The following is a 9042-nucleotide window of genomic DNA, read 5'->3' as shown; positions in this document are numbered from 1 at the left end:
CAGCCCCAAAAATAGTAATCCTGGTACAAAAATAGTAATCATCCAGCATTCGTCGCCAATTACAACGCACATGACAACTGTGTCTGCGAAACGCAATCATGCACATATATCCATCATTCACAAACAAAACACATCAGTCAGTTTTTGTAGTCATCATAATGTCAAAGAAGATTACATCAAAAGCACATGCATCACTGATTCTTTTTCTTTTGCTCGTAGTAGGCCTTTTTCAGTGTGTCAAGCGCTTCTCTACTGTACTTGCGCTTGCTGAAGGTACTGAACTTGTCAAATTCAGGTGCACGGAGCCCCTGGGGCTTTTAGTCATACCTCAGGCAGCTATCTATTAGAAGAACTACCAAGTTTCATTGACTTGCACCCAAAGAGTCAAGAACTGCGATTTTTTTACGAATCAATTTCGTACTCGGACCCGGCTGGTCTTGACCTATTTTTGGATCTAAATTTAGATCAGGTAGATCACCACATCATGCACAAAAAGACACGTCACTAGCAAACTATGTCAGACATCATCATGAGTTTGTATAAAACAAAATGGAGGCCGGAATCACTCAGTTGAATCGAACTCCGACCAAACACCACGTAATAACTAGGTTAATTTATGCACTCGCGTGAACAAGAAACTGTCGAGCTTCACAGATGTCGTCGTTGGGTAGTTTTACTACCATAGGAGGATTTTTGAACTGTAAATGCACTCAGCTGCAACAAAAACGCAAAACGAAGGCTGTAAGCTGCACTGTGCCTTTAAGTAGCTCAACACAATGATCGCAGCCCAGGGTGCTAACACAGTTTGGAAGGTCAAGGTTTTATAGTATGCTTCACTAACGGGATCTTATAAAAAAAGCTAAAACATTTACCACTGAAGAAAAACCATCTCTGAACAATTCAAAATTGTCACACTACTAGTTTTACATTTTAAGGATCTTGCCTAGTGCACATCTTTTTATTATGAAACATTTGTATTGTAAACAAAAGAAAACACAATGTCTTGTGATCTGTAAATGTTCTTAATACAGGGAACTTTATACATTGTTCAAGTGAAGTACTGTACAGCCTATTTAGCTTGTTCATTTTCTCCCTATAATCTGCTACAATTCAATAAACTGCTGTAAACTTGTGTGCCCTTAAAGTAGATTTATGTCCTTCTGTGTGGGCACCTTCTTCTTCTTCTTCCTCTTCAGTGTTCAGTGTTTGCATTTGGATGTGTGCTCTCTGGCCAAGTCTTGTTGCACAGGGGTACGGGTGGCAAGAAAAGGCCACCCTCTCAGAACGTGTTGCAGAGTCTGTTCTTCCTACCCTAGCCACAGTCGCACGCTGTAGGTGCAAAACCTATCCTTTTGATGTGTACCTTCAGACAGCAGTGTTCTGTGCAAAGGCGAAAGATGGCTGTCTGTTCTGCGTGAGTAAGATGGGGCTATGGTCTTGAATGAGCTGGTAGCTGTCTGTCTTTAAAAAAAAAAAAAATAGACATCAAAGAAGCTGCAGCACCAGCCAAGTGTTGACTGTTTTCTTTATGCGTAACCTGGTCCTGGCAGTAGCTGTTGTCCATCTGTAAACAAGCAAGATCATTATTATAATATATTGATGGTGTATTTGTTTTACCCAAAAGACGATTAAAATAACATTTAATTTTTGTTTTAGTTATGTGGCATACATGCAGTGGAACGATCATATCTTGTGATATCTTCCCTCTGAGAAAAAAACTACTATTCAAAATGTACTTTTACATACTTTTTTGTTAACTTAGGCTTTTGAAGATCCACATCCAATCCTGCCACAATGTAGGCACAATCATAGGCTAAAATTGTCAGGGTTATTTACCATCGAACTGTCCTCAACATTCTATGCTGACACACACACATGCACACACACACTGGCACAGACACATAACTTGACTTCACTTAGGAAGGTTATGTGATGCTTAAATCATTTGTCTTGCCACTAGTTCATCACAAGTAACCACTGTGTTTATTGCTGGTATGTGCTTAAATGGAGGGATAGTCTTATCCCATGGTAAAACATTTTTTTTTTAAAAAGCCTGGCAGGTGATGTGAGATGTGAGCCAAACTGTGTTCACGAAAAGCAGCCGGCCTTTAATAACACAAAGCTGCCTCTGTACACAATTCTGCTTTTACACATGCTATCCCTTAACTTGGATTCATACCAAAAATCAAGCCTGGTTTCATAGGAAACAGTCAGAATGTTGATTCAGCATTTAGAATGATAATCTTATTTCATGTACACGCCTTGGCAAATCTGACAATTAAGTAAGCAGAAGTTTTCTTCACGGGACGGATTTGCTCATTTTATTATGTAGCAATGCACTTCACTTGGTCACATACACCCCCCCCCCCCCCCTCTGTGCACAGTGATAGTTTTAAACAAGGAATTCTGTAAACACAGGGGTGGTCAAATACACCCCCCCCTTCCCTCTGTGCACAGTGATAGTTTTAAACAAGGAATTCTGTAAACACAGGGGTGGTCAAATACACCCCCCCCTTCCCTCTGTGCACAGTGATTGTTTTAAACAAGGAATTCTGTAAACACAGGGGTGGTCAAATACACCCCACCCCCCCCCCCCCCCCTTCCCTCTGTGCACAGTGATAGTTTTAAACAAGGAATTCTGTAAACACAGGGGTGGTCAAATACACCCCCCCTTCCCTCTGTGCACAGTGATAGTTTCAAACAAGGAATTCTGTAAACACAGGGGTGGTCAAATACACCCCCCCCCTTCCCTCTGTGCACAGTGATAGTTTTAAACAAGGAATTCTGTAAACACAGGGGTGGTCAAATACACCCCCCCCCCCCCTTTCCCTCTGTGCACAGTGATAGTTTTAAACAAGGAATTCTGTAAACACAGGGGTGGTCAAATACACCCCCCCCCCCCTTCCCTCTGTGCACAGTGATAGTTTTAAACAAGGAATTCTGCTGTAAACACAGGGGTGGTCAAATCCACCCCCCCCCCCCTTCTCTCTGTGCACAGTGATAGTTTTAAACAAGGAATTCTGTAAACACAGGGGTGGTCAAATACACCCACCCCTTCCCTCTGTGAACAGTGATAGTTTTAAACAAGGAATTCTGTAAACACAGGGGTGGTCAAATACACCCCCCCCCTTCCCTCTGTGCACAGTGATAGTTTTAAACAAGGAATTCTGTAAACACAGGGGTGGTCAAATACACCCCCCCTTCCCTCTGTGCACAGTGATAGTTTCAAACAAGGAATTCTGTAAACACAGGGGTGGTCAAATACACCCCCCCCCCCCCCTTCCCTCTGTGCATAGTGATAGTTTTAAACAAGGAATTCTGTAAACGCAGGGGTGGTCAAATACACCCCCCCCCCCCTTCCCTCTGTGCACAGTGATAGTTTTAAACAAGGAATTCTGTAAACACAGGGGTGGGACTCTCTTGTGATGAAAAAGGAGGAAATCCCTTTTTTTCCAGGGGGTTCGGGGGCATGTTACCCCAAATTTTGGTTAAATGGTACATTAAAATCTGTGCAATCTGACAAAAAAGACATTCTCCACACTCCCCAACCTCCCCCCCCCCCCCCCCCCTCAAAATTACTATTAGTTATCAGGAGTTTTCAGTCAGCACAATTTAACTCTCAAGCCTCCAGTGTTCTGTTTCATCTCCACGTCACTCCAAATCATTCAGTCAACAAGTCATAGATATTGTAATGAAATGTGACGCGGAAAAATAGATTACTCCAGCAGAATTCGTAAGTTGTGTCCGCGGAAATCCGCGGAAAAGTCCCACCCCTGAAACAGCACTGCATGGTGCCTTTTCCAGAAATAAATTCATCAAAAAATGTCAACTCACAACAGCAAGAGTCAGTGTGTCGATTGTTCATATGTGACAAAGTTGAGGGATGAGCTTATCCTATCTTAAAGCCTGGCCAGAACTGAGACGGTGACGAGAAGTAGTGTGCCTATAATGACACAATGCTTTCTTCGTAACCAATTAGATTCAACATCTCAGATCTGGTCAGGCCTATACAAATGCCATCTCTCAACTTGGTCCATACAAAAATCATGAACCTGGCTTAATTCTGTACAGAGTGGGAATTTGTTTTTCTCTTTTTCGAAATCCAAAATAAGCAAAATCAGGTCTTAAAATCAATCAATCAATATGAGGTTTATATCGCGCGTATTCCGTGGGTACAGTTCTAAGAGCAGGGATTTATTTTATCTTTTTATTTTATGCAATTTATATCGTGCACATATTCAAGGCGCAGGGATTTATTTATGCCGTGTGAGATGGATTTTTTTTTACACAATACATCACGCATTCACATCGGCCAGAAGATCGCAGCCATTTCAGCGCATATCCTACTTTTCACGGCCTATTATTCCAAGTCACACGGGTATTTTGGTGGACATTTTTATCTATGCCTATACAATTTTGCCAGGAAAGACCCTTTTGTCAATCGTGAGATCTTTAACGTGCACACCCCAATGTAGTGTACATGAAGGGACCTCGGTTTTTCGTCTCATCCGAAAGACTAGCACTTGAACCCACCACCTAGGTTAGGGAAGGTGGGAGAAAATTGCTAACGCCCTGACCCAGGGTCGAACTCGCAACCTCTCGCTTCCGAGCGCAATTGCGTTACCACTCGGCCACCCAGTCCAAGTCCAAATGGAGCAAGTCTTAAAATGGGAGTGAATTTACAGATGTTATGAACAAGAAGTCTGCGAAAACAGGGTCATTAATAGGAAGGAGTCTTAGATTGGGGTGTCTTAAAAGGGGCAGGGGTGGAGGCCACTGTAATGACCATGAAATAATCAAAATAATACTATCAGTCATCTTATTCTCTACCAAATTTCTAGAGGTCAAGACAATGATACAGATTATTTACTTGTGTCACTGTTAGTGTCATTCTATGAATAACAGACCGATAGAAAGAGAGCTCTGTGTCTTGTACCTGGGTTCGTGCTCAGTTGCTTGAAAATTGACTTGTCAGAGGTTCTTCTTCAGCCTTACACCAGCCTACAGCGGTAGCTTCTACTTCACCAAACTTTGTTCTGAAACAAAACAAATAAAACACATCTTCAGGGTCAAGCATATGTATCAAATCATGATCACACAATTAAACCTTCTTCTTTGGTCAGTACTATTGAAGATTTGTTAATTGTTTCTTGTTCACAAAAGCACTAATCAAAAAATTGCTCCAGGGGCTTGCAACGCAGTACAATATATTACCTTACTGGGAGAATGCAAGTTTCCAGTACAAAGGACTTAACATTTCTTACATACTGCTTGACTAAAATCTTTACAAACATTGACTATATTCTATACAAGAAACACTTAACAAGGGTAAAAGGAGAAACAGAATCCGTTAGTCGCCTCTTACGACATGCTGGGGGGCATCGGGTAAATTCTTCCCCCTAACCCGCGGGGGGTTGTACAAGATAATGAAATAGAGTGAATTTTGAAGTGCATTCATAATTAAAGCCCAATCATGTGGTTTAACCTACCTAGTCTTGAAAAGCCTGTCCGAGGAAACAGATCAAGCACCCTTCCGCAGACCTTCCTGACGGAAGAGTCTTGGTTGTAACCGCTCACTTTCTAAAGTAGTCCATAAGCAGTTCCATGTGCCTATGTTATCACTGTAACCAGCTCCTTTGTGTACCTGTGATCTGGATGAGCTGCAACACATAAAACTTTCATATGAACACTATGTCAAGTATACCAGTTAGCATCCATCAAACACTGACTGACTGAGGAGCATCACAAGATCTGTTCTAAGGAGGTAACAACTATTGTCACAAAGTGTTTATGATACAGCTGCAGGCACATGGCACTGAGTGGTCAATTGGTGAGGGGGGGGGGGGGGCAGAAGTTCTGCTCAGTCTTGTCTGCTGATACTACACTTTGTGGTGGTGTAAGGCAGGGAATCACACCCCAACCACTGGCCCCGCCCACCTGGTGTCGAGTGCCTGTGGATACATCAGTCCCAGTCATGGCTGGCCCCCGGTTGACAACTGCCATGTACGTCATGTACGGGTACATTTACTTTGCAGTACAGATTAGTTTTCAATAGCAATGACATCATGGACGCACACCTGCCCAACGCAGACAAGGACAGCAAAATCAGGGACCAAACGTGATAAAGAGTAACTAATCGTCACAAACATCAAAATGCTTTGCATTTCTTGACCAGATAACAATCATTTCTGGGCAATTGAAGATTATTATTCCACCTACAGGCTATCACCCCCATGGCTGTTACTTGTAACACATTTCATTTCTTAAAATATGTTTTGTAAAGTAATACTGTAGTTAATAGATTTCTCTGAAAGGCACATTCCTTCTCATGAAAACAATTTGGCTCACCGTCTAAGATCTGGTCAGGCTTTAAAATGGGATAAGACATGATCTCTTAACTTGTTCACATACCCACAATGAACGGTCTGGTTGCTCTCTGCGCCAAGTGCGATTGTGTTATGAATAAATGCTGTAAAAGCTACAACTGTACTAGCTCATTTAAAAAAAAAATCACAAAATGTCATTTCACCACAGCAAGCAAACAGTGTGTTTATTTCTGGTATAGAACAGACACACACATACACACACACACACACATACACCAAAGCAACACAAAAGCCCAAAACATGCCTACCATCTAAATGAGGAATCCAGTTCCAACTGTCTTCTGCCAATATAACACTGCCAGAGACACCATGGTGTAGAAAGTCAGTTTAAAGAGAGACTACCTGAAAGAAAAATGATACAATAATAATAAAACACCCAGTGCAATAGACATACTTGCTCGTTAAAGGCTTACTTTACCATGTAAAAACATTTTGCTTCACAGTCTCAGATCTTGTCAGGCTTTTACTTGGGATAAGATCATCCCTCTACTTGGACGAATAGCAACATAGATCAGCTTGAATGCTCTCTGTGCAGAGTGGTTTTTGTTTGTTTGTTAAAGAATTAGTTTTGTTAACAACACTGGTACCTTTTTGTGAAAATATTTCATCACACATTTTAACTCACCACAGCAAGCAGTCACTGAATATATAATTTTTTGTATGTGGCCAAGATGAGGGATTCCATGTTAAAGCATAGCCACATTATACTGTAGTGACAAGGCAAGTGGGCCTTTAAATTGTAAACTGATATATTGTGCATTTTGACTTCTTCATAAATTATAACCCTGATGCAGGCAGTCATCAGTACATGTAGTGGTTTAGTCCCTTGAATGAGAAAAGAATGACTTTGCAAGAAAGAAACTTGGAGTCAAAGTCAAAATACCCTTTAAATTAAAAACTATAGATTCCACAGGGTTTGAAGTTAGAAAGCTCTGAAAATAACTCTGCTATTTGAAATTGACTAATAGTATTAACTTATACCGCCATACATGATACACATGTACAGACAAATGAACTAAGGCTTGTGAAGATCCATAATCCTGCTACACAAAGACACAATCATTCAGAGGTTGAAATTGCCAGGGTCATTTTCCATCCCCATGTAGCCTGGATTTAATTACTGGCATGTTTTTCAGTTAAAGAGATGTGTCACTCAGAATGACAGGAGATGGTTCACTCAATGCAGAGCATAATATAACATTGATTTCTTCATGCCATCTGATTTGCAGTTGAATTCACAGGGCGAGAAAAATTCTAGACTGTCCTCAACATTCTATGCTGACTGTAAATTGTAATTATATAATACATCCACCCTAGCTAACTGGTACACTAATCACTTGCTCTGGCTTACTTCTTTTTCCAACATAATAAATCTGTTATTTGTACTTTAGCCTTTTGTGGTAAAATATTCTCATTACCACCAGTTGCACTCACAAGCTATTGCACTAGTGTATTTTGGAAATGATCAAAGGACTTACTTGTGTTCTACAACAGCACCATGTCAGTGTTGCGGGAAGAATGAGGCAGGGCTTGGTAATAACTGAGACCTGCAAGTAAACAGAACATATTTAGAATCCCAGCATGTGTTATAATTTGTGTATATTTATATTATAAGGTCTTACATTGCAATAACAAACACACACACACACATGCACACACTCATTCAATGTGCTCTATGTGCTAAGAATAAGAGTGATTGTTTAATGAATTAACGCTGAAGAAGCTACTAGTTGCTTAAACACATTCATAGCAAAATGTCACTTGATCACCACATCAAGCACACTGTATCTTCATTTCTGGTTGTATACATTGTATGCAAGTGGAGGGATGATCTTATTCCATGTAAAATCCTAGCTCAGCTGATCTCTCTCAACTTGGATTCATACCAAAAATCAGGAGCCTGGGTGTTTCTGTTCAGTGGGCATTTCCCTATTTGTTTTATTTGAATGCATTTCTTAAAAAGAACACTTCCTCTGCATAGCCGTCAGGATGTTGGTTCCACCTTTAGGAATGTGTCTTAGTGGACGGACAATCTTATTCCATGTACATGTTCCATTCCTTCGTGCATTATGTGATTCTACTGTATTTTAGTCATAAACAATGACCTTCATTCTAATAAGAAGAGACTATTACCTTTCACCTCGGACGTGTCAACTCATATTTTGCCGCTGAGTCGGTGGACAGTTGCTGGAAACCGAGTCCGTCGACTGAGAGCCCGCCCTTGAACGCACTCTCCCCTGTACCGCATAGTTTTAAACCTCCCCACCTTTTTAATCTCCCTGTTTGCCGGAGCTAACCACTATCGGTAACAGTGACTCAACCGCAGGACTCTGAGACGTTCGCAAGAACCCAGTCCTCTTCGGAAGAAGATGATGATCAAAGATGCATTGCCGACGCCGGCCATGTTGAATTAGTGAAAACCGAAACGTGGAAGCGAAACTAACTTATCTTCGGGAATCAATTAGGAAAACTATATGTGTAGTAGGTAGAAAAATGGCATTTAATGAGACAGATAAAACTCGGATCAAATGAGAAAGAAAGAACTATCCAAACTTGCAAGCACAGCCGCGGTAGTCCTAAGTACGTACTGAAGTTCCCGATCCATGTTTTAGTCTAACCAGCGCTGTCTCTAGTCTATAGATGCGCAACAGGATAA

At 41.2% G+C, this 9042-nt stretch overlaps 1 long non-coding RNA gene across 1 annotated transcript; it reads right to left on the bottom strand.

The window, feature by feature from the left end:
- Window positions 1–137: 137 nt before the first annotated feature.
- LOC138979458 (uncharacterized) lies at window positions 138–9033 on the bottom strand. Its single transcript, XR_011460040.1, has 6 exons — window positions 8520–9033; window positions 7865–7933; window positions 6635–6728; window positions 5490–5660; window positions 4937–5036; window positions 138–1564 (listed from the first exon to the last, which is right to left on the bottom strand). It is a non-coding gene; the product is annotated as an uncharacterized lncRNA (long non-coding RNA).
- Between the last annotated feature and the right edge of the window lie 9 nt (window positions 9034–9042).

The sequence above is a fragment of the Littorina saxatilis genome, linkage group LG11, assembly GCF_037325665.1.
Source record: "Littorina saxatilis isolate snail1 linkage group LG11, US_GU_Lsax_2.0, whole genome shotgun sequence".
Taxonomy (NCBI): Eukaryota; Metazoa; Mollusca; class Gastropoda; order Littorinimorpha; family Littorinidae; genus Littorina; species Littorina saxatilis.
Note: the sequence above shows the minus strand (reverse complement) of the source record. Positions and strands in the feature narration are given on the sequence as shown.